The sequence below is a fragment of the Petromyzon marinus genome, unplaced genomic scaffold, assembly GCF_048934315.1.
Source record: "Petromyzon marinus isolate PM22_M1 ecotype Great Lakes invasive population unplaced genomic scaffold, UKy_Petmar_22M1.pri1.0 PM_G_Scaffold_1, whole genome shotgun sequence".
Taxonomy (NCBI): Eukaryota; Metazoa; Chordata; class Hyperoartia; order Petromyzontiformes; family Petromyzontidae; genus Petromyzon; species Petromyzon marinus.
The window spans coordinates 10,415,179-10,428,566 of NW_027422650.1; positions in this window are offsets into that span (position 1 = coordinate 10,415,179).

Sequence of the window (13,388 nt, forward strand, 5' to 3'; positions counted from 1 at the left end):
CACCTATACAACACAACCAGCACAATGTCCCCCATGCAATATGGCTGACTTGGAAGTCACCTATACAACATGGCAACCAGCACAATGTCCCCCATGCAATATGGCTGACTTGGAAGTCATCTATAGAACATGGCCACCAGCACAATGTCCCCCATGCAATATGGCTGACTTGGAAGTCACCTATACAAGACAACCAGCACAATGTCCCCCATGCAATATGGCTGACTTGGAAGTCACCTATAGAACATGGCCACCAGCACAATGTCCCCCATGCAATATGGCTGACTTGGAAGTCACCTATAGAACATGGCCACCAGCACAATGTCCCCCATGCAATATGGCTGACTTGGAAGTCACCTATACAACACAACCAGCACAATGTCCCCCATGCAATATGGCTGACTTGGAAGTCACCTATAGAACATGGCCACCAGCACAATGTCCCCCATGCAATATGGCTGACTTGGAAGTCACCTATAGAACATGGCCACCAGCACAATGTCCCCCATGCAATATGGCTGACTTGGAAGTCACCTATACAACACAACCAGCACAATGTCCCCTAAGCAATATGGCTGACTTGGAATTCACCTATACAAGACAACCAGCACAATGTCCCCCATGCAATATGGCTGACTTGGAAGTCACCTATAGGACATGGCAACCAGCACAATGTCCCCCATGCAATATGGCTGACTTGGAAGTCACCTATACAATACAACCAGCACAATGTCCCCCATGCAATATGGCTGACTTGGAAGTCACCTATACAATACAACCAGCACAATGTCCCCCATGCAATATGGCTGACTTGGAAGTCACCTATAAAACACAACCAGCACAATGTCCCCCAAGCAATATGGCTGACTTGGAAGTCACCTATAGAACATGGCAACCAGCACAATCTCCCCCAAGCAATATGGCTGACTTGGACGTCACCTATACAAGACAACCAGCACAATGTCCCCCATGCAATATGGCTGACTTGGAAGTCACCTATAGGACATGGCAACCAGCACAATGTCCCCCATGCAATATGGCTGACTTGGAAGTCACCTATACAATACAACCAGCACAATGTCCCCCATGCAATATGGCTGACTTGGAAGTCACCTATACAATACAACCAGCACAATGTCCCCCATGCAATATGGCTGACTTGGAAGTCACCTATACAACACAACCAGCACAATGTCCCCCATGCAATATGGCTGACTTGGAAGTCACCTATACAACATGGCAACCAGCACAATGTCCCCCATGCAATATGGCTGACTTGGAAGTCACCTATACAACATGGCAACCAGCACAATGTCCCCCATGCAATATGGCTGACTTGGAAGTCACCTATAGAACATGGCCACCAGCACAATGTCCCCAATGCAACACGGCTGACTTGGAAGTCACCTATACAAGACAACCAGTACAATGTCCCCCATGCAATATGGCTGACTTGGAAGTCACCTATACAACATGGCAACCAGCACAATGTCCCCCATGCAATATGGCTGACTTGGATGTCACCTATAGAACATGGCCACCAGCACAATGTCCCCCATGCAACACGGCTGACTTGGAAGTCACCTATACAATACAACCAGCACAATGTCCCCCATGCAATATGGCTGACTTGGAAGTCACCTATACAATACAACCTGCACAATGTCCCCCATGCAATATGGCTGACTTGGAAGTCACCTATACAACACAACCAGCACAATGTCCCCCATGCAATATGGCTGACTTGGAAGTCACCTATACAATACAACCAGCACAATGTCACCCAAGCAATATGGCTGACTTGGAAGTCACCTATAGAACATGGCCACCAGCACAATGTCCCCCATGCAATATGGCTGACTTGGAAGTCACCTATACAACATGGCAACCAGCACAATGTCCCCCATGCAATATGGCTGACTTGGAAGTCACCTATACAACATGGCAACCAGCATAATGTCCCCCATGCAATATGGCTGACTTGGATGTCACCTATAGAACATGGCCACCAGCACAATGTCCCCCATGCAACACGGCTGACTTGGAAGTCACCTATACAATACAACCAGCACAATGTCCCCCATGCAATATGGCTGACTTGGAAGTCACCTATACAATACAACCAGCACAATGTCCCCCATGCAATATGGCTGACTTGGAAGACACCTATACAACACAACCAGCACAATGTCCCCCATGCAATATGGCTGACTTGGAAGTCACCTATACAATACAACCAGCACAATGTCCCCCAAGCAATATGGCTGACTTGGAAGTCACCTATAGAACATGGCCACCAGCACAATGTCCCCCATGCAATATGGCTGAATTGGAAGTCACCTATACAAGACAACCAGCACAATGTCCCCCATGCAATATGGCTGACTTGGAAGTCACCTATACAACACAACCAGCACAATGTCCCCCAAGCAATATGGCTGAATTGGAAGTCACCTATAGAACATGGCAACCAGCACAATGTCCCCCAAGCAATATGGCTGACTTGGACGTCACCAATACAAGACAACCAGCACAATGTCTCCCATGCAATATGGCTGACTTGGAAGTCACCTATAGGACATGGCAACCAGCACAATGTCCCCCATGCAATATGGCTGACTTGGAAGTCACCTATACAATACAACCAGCACAATGTCCCCTATGCAATATGGCTGACTTGGAAGTCACCTATACAACACAACCAGCACAATGTCCCCCATGCAATATGGCTGACTTGGAAGTCACCTATACAACACAACCAGCACAATGTCCCCCATGCAATATGGCTGACTTGGAAGTCACCTATACAACATGGCAACCAGCACAATGTCCCCCATGCAATATGGCTGACTTGGAAGTCACCTATACAACATGGCAACCAGCACAATGTCCCCCAAGCAATATGGCTGACTTGGAAGTCACCTATAGAACATGGCCACCAGCACAATGTCCCCCATGCAATATGGCTGACTTGGAAGTCACCTATACAAGACAACCAGCACAATGTCCCCCATGCAATATGGCTGACTTGGAAGTCACCTATAGAACATGGCCACCAGCACAATGTCCCCCATGCAATATGGCTGACTTGGAAGTCACCTATAGAACATGGCCACCAGCACAATGTCCCCCATGCAATATGGCTGACTTGGAAGTCACCTATACAACACAACCAGCACAATGTCCCCCATGCAATATGGCTGACTTGGAAGTCACCTATAGAACATGTCAACCAGCACAATGTCCCCCAAGCAATATGGCTGACTTGGAAGTCACCTATACAAGACAACCAGCACAATGTCCCCCATGCAATATGGCTGACTTGGAAGTCACCTATAGGACATGGCAACCAGCACAATGTCCCCCATGCAATATGGCTGACTTGGAAGTCACCTATACAATACAACCAGCACAATGTCCCCCATGCAATATGGCTGACTTGGAAGTCACCTATACAATACAACCAGCACAATGTCCCCCATGCAATATGGCTGACTTGGAAGTCACCTATACAACACAACCAGCACAATGTCCCCCAAGCAATATGGCTGACTTGGAAGTCACCTATAGAACATGGCAACCAGCACAATGTCCCCCAAGCAATATGGCTGACTTGGACGTCACCTATACAAGACAACCAGCACAATGTCCCCCATGCAATATGGCTGACTTGGAAGTCACATATAGGACATGGCAACCAGCACAATGTCCCCCATGCAATATGGCTGACTTGGAAGTCACCTATACAATACAACCAGTACAATGTCCCCCATGCAATATGGCTGACTTGGAAGTCACCTATACAATACAACCAGCACAATGTCCCTCATGCAATATGGTTGACTTGGAAGTCACCTATACAACACAACCAGCACAATGTCCCCCATGCAATATGGTTGACTTGGAAGTCACCTATACAACATGGCAACCAGCACAATGTCCCCCATGCAATATGGCTGACTTGGAAGTCACCTATACAACATGGCAACCAGCACAATGTCCCCCATGCAATATGGCTGACTTGGAAGTCACCTATAGAACATGGCCACCAGCACAATGTCCCCAATGCAACACGGCTGACTTGGAAGTCACCTATACAAGACAACCAGTACAATGTCCCCCATGCAATATGGCTGACTTGGAAGTCACCTATACAACATGGCAACCAGCACAATGTCCCCCATGCAATATGGCTGACTTGGATGTCACCTATAGAACAAGGCCACCAGCACAATGTCCCCCATGCAACACGGCTGACTTGGAAGTCACCTATACAATACAACCAGCACAATGTCCCCCATGCAATATGGCTGACTTGGAAGTCACCTATACAATACAACCAGCACAATGTCCCCCATGCAATATGGCTGACTTGGAAGTCACCTATACAACACAACCAGCACAATGTCCCCCATGCAATATGGCTGACTTGGAACCACCTATACAATACAACCAGCACAATGTCCCCCAAGCAATATGGCTGACTTGGAAGTCACCTATAGAACATGGCCACCAGCACAATGTCCCCCAAGCAATATGGCTGACTTGGAAGTCACCTATAGAACACGGCAACCAGCACAATGTCCCCCAAGCAATATGGCTGACTTGGACGTCACCTATACAAGACAACCAGCACAATGTCCCCCATGCAATATGGCTGACTTGGAAGTCACCTATAGGACATGGCAACCAGCACAATGTCCCCCATGCAATATGGCTGACTTGGAAGTCACCTATACAATACAACCAGCACAATGTCCCCTATGCAATATGGCTGACTTGGAAGTCACCTATACAACACAACCAGCACAATGTCCCCCATGCAATATGGCTGACTTGGAAGTCACCTATACAACACAACCAGCACAATGTCCCCCATGCAATATGGCTGACTTGGAAGTCACCTATACAACATGGCAACCAGCACAATGTCCCCCATGCAATATGGCTGACTTGGAAGTCACCTATACAACATGGCAACCAGCACAATGTCCCCCAAGCAATATGGCTGACTTGGAAGTCACCTATAGAACATGGCCACCAGCACAATGTCCCCCATGCAATATGGCTGACTTGGAAGTCACCTATACAAGACAACCAGCACAATGTCCCCCATGCAATATGGCTGACTTGGAAGTCACCTATAGAACATGGCCACCAGCACAATGTCCCCCATGCAATATGGCTGACTTGGAAGTCACCTATAGAACATGGCCACAAGCACAATGTCCCCCATGCAATATGGCTGACTTGGAAGTCACCTATACAACACAACCAGCACAATGTCCCCCATGCAATATGGCTGACTTGGAAGTCACCTATAGAACATGGCAACCAGCACAATGTCCCCCAAGCAATATGGCTGACTTGGAAGTCACCTATACAAGACAACCAGCACAATGTCCCCCATGCAATATGGCTGACTTGGAAGTCACCTATAGGACATGGCAACCAGCACAATGTCCCCCATGCAATATGGCTGACTTGGAAGTCACCTATACAATACAACCAGCACAATGTCCCCCATGCAATATGGCTGACTTGGAAGTCACCTATACAATACAACCAGCACAATGTCCCCCATGCAATATGGCTGACTTGGAAGTCACCTATAAAACACAACCAGCACAATGTCCCCCAAGCAATATGGCTGACTTGGAAGTCACCTATAGAACATGGCAACCAGCACAATGTCCCCCAAGCAATATGGCTGACTTGGACGTCACCTATACAAGACAACCAGCACAATGTCCCCCATGCAATATGGCTGACTTGGAAGTCACCTATAGGACATGGCAACCAGCACAATGTCCCCCATGCAATATGGCTGACTTGGAAGTCACCTATACAATACAACCAGCACAATGTCCCCCATGCAATATGGCTGACTTGGAAGTCACCTATACAATACAACCAGCACAATGTCCCCCATGCAATATGGCTGACTTGGAAGTCACCTATACAACACAACCAGCACAATGTCCCCCATGCAATATGGCTGACTTGGAAGTCACCTATACAACATGGCAACCAGCACAATGTCCCCCATGCAATATGGCTGACTTGGAAGTCACCTATACAACATGGCAACCAGCACAATGTCCCCCATGCAATATGGCTGACTTGGAAGTCACCTATAGAACATGGCCACCAGCACAATGTCCCCAATGCAACACGGCTGACTTGGAAGTCACCTATACAAGACAACCAGTACAATGTCCCCCATGCAATATGGCTGACTTGGAAGTCACCTATACAACATGGCAACCAGCACAATGTCCCCCATGCAATATGGCTGACTTGGATGTCACCTATAGAACATGGCCACCAGCACAATGTCCCCCATGCAACACGGCTGACTTGGAAGTCACCTATACAATACAACCAGCACAATGTCCCCCATGCAATATGGCTGACTTGGAAGTCACCTATACAATACAACCAGCACAATGTCCCCCATGCAATATGGCTGACTTGGAAGTCACCTATACAACACAACCAGCACAATGTCCCCCATGCAATATGGCTGACTTGGAAGTCACCTATACAATACAACCAGCACAATGTCACCCAAGCTATATGGCTGACTTGGAAGTGACCTATAGAACATGGCCACCAGCACAATGTCCCCCATGCAATATGGCTGATTTGGAAGTCACCTATACAACATGGCAACCAGCACAATGTCCCCCATGCAATATGGCTGACTTGGAAGTCACCTATAGAACATGGCCACCAGCACAATGTCCCCAATGCAACACGGCTGACTTGGAAGTCACCTATACAAGACAACCAGTACAATGTCCCCCATGCAATATGGCTGACTTGGAAGTCACCTATACAACATGGCAACCAGCACAATGTCTCCCATGCAATATGGCTGACTTGGATGTCACCTATAGAACATGGCCACCAGCACAATGTCCCCTATGCAATATGGCTGACTTGGAAGTCACCTATACAAGACAACCAGCACAATGTCCCCCATGCAATATGGCTGACTTGGAAGTCACCTATAGAACATGGCCACCAGCACAATGTCCCCCATGCAATATGGCTGACTTGGAAGTCACCTATAGAACATGGCCACCAGCACAATGTCCCCCATGCAATATGGCTGACTTGGAAGTCACCTATACAACACAACCAGCACAATGTCCCCCATGCAATATGGCTGACTTGGAAGTCACCTATAGAACATGGCAACCAGCACAATGTCCCCCAAGCAATATGGCTGACTTGGAAGTCACCTATACAAGACAACCAGCACAATGTCCCCCATGCAATATGGCTGACTTGGAAGTCACCTATAGGACATGGCAACCAGCACAATGTCCCCCATGCAATATGGCTGACTTGGAAGTCACCTATACAATACAACCAGCACAATGTCCCCCATGCAATATGGCTGACTTGGAAGTCACCTATACAATGCAACCAGCACAATGTCCCCCATGCAATATGGCTGACTTGGAAGTCACCTATAAAACACAACCAGCACAATGTCCCCCAAGCAATATGGAAGACTTGGAAGTCACCTATAGAACATGGCAACCAGCACAATGTCCCCCAAGCAATATGGCTGACTTGGACGTCACCTATACAAGACAACCAGCACAATGTCCCCCATGCAATATGGCTGACTTGGAAGTCACCTATAGGACATGGCAACCAGCACAATGTCCCCCATGCAATATGGCTGACTTGGAAGTCACCTATACAATACAACCAGCACAATGTCCCCCATGCAATATGGCTGACTTGGAAGTCACCTATACAATACAACCAGCACAATGTCCCCCATGCAATATGGCTGACTTGGAAGTCAACTATACAACACAACCAGCACAATGTCCCCCATGCAATATGGCTGACTTGGAAGTCACCTATACAACATGGCAACCAGCACAATGTCCCCCATGCAATATGGCTGACTTGGAAGTCACCTATACAACATGGCAACCAGCACAATGTCCCCCATGCAATATGGCTGACTTGGAAGTCACCTATAGAACATGGCCACCAGCACAATGTCCCCAATGCAACACGGCTGACTTGGAAGTCACCTATACAAGACAACCAGTACAATGTCCCCCATGCAATATGGCTGACTTGGAAGTCACCTATACAACATGGCAACCAGCACAATGTCCCCCATGCAATATGGCTGACTTGGATGTCACCTATAGAACATGGCCACCAGCACAATGTCCCCCATGCAACACGGCTGACTTGGAAGTCACCTATACAATACAACCAGCACAATGTCCCCCATGCAATATGGCTGTCTTGGAAGTCACCTATACAATACAACCAGCACAATGTCCCCCATGCAATATGGCTGACTTGGAAGTCACCTATACAACACAACCAGCACAATGTCCCCCATGCAATATGGCTGACTTGGAAGTCACCTATACAATACAACCAGCACAATGTCACCCAAGCAATATGGCTGACTTGGAAGTCACCTATAGAACATGGCCACCAGCACAATGTCCCCCATGCAATATGGCTGACTTGGAAGTCACCTATACAACATGGCAACCAGCACAATGTCCCCCATGCAATATGGCTGACTTGGAAGTCACCTATACAACATGGAAACCAGCACAATGTCCCCCATGCAATATGGCTGACTTGGAAGTCACCTATAGAACATGGCCACCAGCACAATGTCCCCAATGCAACACGGCTGACTTGGAAGTCACCTATACAAGACAACCAGTACAATGTCCCCCATGCAATATGTCTGACTTGGAAGTCACCTATACAACATGGCAACCAGCACAATGTCCCCCATGCAATATGGCTGACTTGGATGTCTCCTATAGAACATGGCCACCAGCACAATGTCCCCCATGCAACACGGCTGACTTGGAAGTCACCTATACAATACAACCAGCACAATGTCCCCCATGCAATATGGCTGACTTGGAAGTCACCTATACAATACAACCAGCACAATGTCCCCCATGCAATATGGCTGACTTGGAAGTCACCTATACAACACAACCAGCACAATGTCCCCCATGCAATATGGCTGACTTGGAAGTCACCTATACAATACAACCAGCACAATGTCCCCCATGCAATATGGCTGAATTGGAAGTCACCTATACAAGACAACCAGCACAATGTCCCCCATGCAATATGGCTGACTTGGAAGTCACCTATACAACACAACCAGCACAATGTCCCCCAAGCAATATGGCTGACTTGGAAGTCACCTATAGAACATGGCAACCAGCACAATGTCCCCCAAGCAATATGGCTGACTTGGACGTCACCTATACAAGACAACCAGCACAATGTCCCCCATGCAATATGGCTGACTTGGAAGTCACCTATAGGACATGGCAACAAGCACAATGTCCCCCATGCAATATGGCTGACTTGGAAGTCACCTATACAATACAACCAGCACAATGTCCCCCATGCAATATGGCTGACTTGGAAGTCACCTATACAACACAACCAGCACAATGTCCCCCATGCAATATGGCTGACTTGGAAATCACCTAAACAACACAACCAGCACAATGTCCCCCATGCAATATGGCTGACTTGGAAGTCACCTATACAACATGGCAACCAGCACAATGTCCCCCATGCAATATGGCTGACTTGGAAGTCACCTATACAACATGGCAACCAGCACAATGTCCCCCAAGCAATATGGCTGACTTGGAAGTCACCTATAGAACATGGCCACCAGCACAATGTCCCCCATGCAATATGGCTGACTTGGAAGTCACCTATACAAGACAACCAGCACAATGTCCCCCATGCAATATGGCTGACTTGGAAGTCACCTATAGAACATGGCCACCAGCACAATGTCCCCCATGCAATATGGCTGACTTGGAAGTCACCTATAGAACATGGCCACCAGCACAATGTCCCCCATGCAATATGGCTGACTTGGAAGTCACCTATACAACACAACCAGCACAATGTCCCCCATGCAATATGGCTGACTTGGAAGTCACCTATACAACACAACCAGCACAATGTCCCCCATGCAATATGGCTGACTTGGAAGTCACCTATAGAACATGGTAACCAGCACAATGTCCCCCAAGCAATATGGCTGACTTGGAAGTCACCTATACAAGACAACCAGCACAATGTCCCCCATGCAATATGGCTGACTTGGAAGTCACCTATAGGACATGGCAACCAGCACAATGTCCCCCATGCAATATGGCTGACTTGGAAGTCACCTATACAATACAACCAGCACAATGTCCCCCATGCAATATGGCTGACTTGGAAGTCACCTATACAATACAACCAGCACAATGTCCCCCATGCAATATGGCTGACTTGGAAGTCACCTATAAAACACAACCAGCACAATGTCCCCCAAGCAATATGGCTGACTTGGAAGTCACCTATAGAACATGGCAACCAGCACAATGTCCCCCAAGCAATATGGCTGACTTGGAAGTCACCTATACAACACAACCAGCACAATGTCCCCCATGCAATATGGCTGACTTGGAAGTCACCTATACAATACAACCAGCACAATGTCACCCAAGCAATATGGCTGACTTGGAAGTCACCTATAGAACATGGCCACCAGCACAATGTCCCCCATGCAATATGGCTGACTTGGAAGTCACCTATACAACATGGCAACCAGCACAATGTCCCCCATGCAATATGGCTGACTTGGAAGTCACCTATACAACATGGCAACCAGCACAATGTCCCCCATGCAATATGGCTGACTTGGAAGTCACCTATAGAACATGGCCACCAGCACAATGTCCCCAATGCAACACGGCTGACTTGGAAGTCACCTATACAAGACAACCAGTACAATGTCCCCCATGCAATATGTCTGAATTGGAAGTCACCTATACAACATGGCAACCAGCACAATGTCCCCCATGCAATATGGCTGACTTGGATGTCACCTATAGAACATGGCCACCAGCACAATGTCCCCCATGCAACACGGCTGACTTGGAAGTCACCTATACAATACAACCAGCACAATGTCCCCCATGCAATATGGCTGACTTGGAAGTCACCTATACAATACAACCAGCACAATGTCCCCCATGCAATATGGCTGACTTGGAAGTCACCTATACAACACAACCAGCACAATGTCCCCCATGCAATATGGCTGACTTGGAAGTCACCTATACAATACAACCAGCACAATGTCCCCCATGCAATATGGCTGAATTGGAAGTCACCTATACAAGACAACCAGCACAATGTCCCCCATGCAATATGGCTGACTTGGAAGTCACCTATACAACACAACCAGCACAATGTCCCCCAAGCAATATGGCTGACTTGGAAGTCACCTATAGAACATGGCAACCAGCACAATGTCCCCCAAGCAATATGGCTGACTTGGACGTCACCTATACAAGACAACCAGCACAATGTCCCCCATGCAATATGGCTGACTTGGAAGTCACCTATAGGACATGGCAACCAGCACAATGTCCCCCATGCAATATGGCTGACTTGGAAGTCACCTATACAATACAACCAGCACAATGTCCCCCATGCAATATGGCTGACTTGGAAGTCACCTATACAACACAACCAGCACAATGTCCCCCATGCAATATGGCTGACTTGGAAATCACCTAAACAACACAACCAGCACAATGTCCCCCATGCAATATGGCTGACTTGGAAGTCACCTATACGGCAACCAGCACAATGTCCCCCATGCAATATGGCTGACTTGGAAGTCACCTATACAACATGGCAACCAGCACAATGTCCCCCAAGCAATATGGCTGACTTGGAAGTCACCTATAGAACATGGCCACCAGCACAATGTCCCCCATGCAATATGGCTGACTTGGAAGTCACCTATACAAGACAACCAGCACAATGTCCCCCATGCAATATGGCTGACTTGGAAGTCACCTATAGAACATGGCCACCAGCACAATGTCCCCCATGCAATATGGCTGACTTGGAAGTCACCTATAGAACATGGCCACCAGCACAATGTCCCCCATGCAATATGGCTGACTTGGAAGTCACCTATACAACACAACCAGCACAATGTCCCCCATGCAATATGGCTGACTTGGAAGTCACCTATACAACACAACCAGCACAATGTCCCCCATGCAATATGGCTGACTTGGAAGTCACCTATACAATACAACCAGCACAATGTCCCCCATGCAATATGGCTGACTTGGAAGTCACCTATACAACACAACCAGCACAATGTCCCCCATGCAATATGGCTGACTTGAAAGTCACCTATACAATACAACCAGCACAATGTCCCCCAAGCAATATGGCTGACTTGGAAGTCACCTATAGAACATGGCCACCAGCACAATGTCCCCCATGCAATATGGCTGAATTGGAAGTCACCTATACAAGACAACCAGCACAATGTCCCCCATGCAATATGGCTGACTTGGAAGTCACCTATACAACACAACCAGCACAATGTCCCCCAAGCAAAATGGCTGACTTGGAAGTCACCTATAGAACATGGCAACCAGCACAATGTCCCCCAAGCAATATGGCTGACTTGGACGTCACCTATACAAGACAACCAGCACAATGTCCCCCATGCAATATGGCTGACTTGGAAGTCACCTATAGGACATGGCAACCAGCACAATGTCCCCCATGCAATATGGCTGACTTGAAAGTCACCAATACAACACAACCAGCATAATGTCCCCCATGCAATATGGCTGACTTGGAAGTCACCTATACAACATGGCAACCAGCACAATGTCCCCCATGCAATATGGCTGCCTTGGAAGTCACCTATACAACATGGCAACCAGCACAAGGTCCCCCATGCAATATGGCTGACTTGGAAGTCACCTATAGAACATGGCCACCAGCACAATGTCCCCAATGCAACACGGCTGACTTGGAAGTCACCTATACAAGACAACCAGTACAATGTCCCCCATGCAATATGGCTGACTTGGAAGTCACCTATAGAACATGGCCACCAGCACAATGTCCCCCATGCAATATGGCTGACTTGGAAGTCACCTATAGAACATGGCCACCAGCACAATGTCCCCCATGCAATATGGCTGACTTGGAAGTCACCTATACAACACAACCAACACAATGTCCCCAATGCAATATGGCTGACTTAGAAGTCACCTATAGAACATGGCAACCAGCACAATGTCCCCCAAGCAATATGGCTGACTTGGAAGTCACCTATACAAGACAACCAGCACAATGTCCCCCATGCAATATGGCTGACTTGGAAGTCACCTATAGGACATGGCAACCAGCACAATGTCCCCCATGCAATATGGCTGACTTGGAAGTCACCTATACAATACAACCAGCACAATGTCCCCCATGCAATATGGCTGACTTGGAAGTCACCTATACAATACAACCAG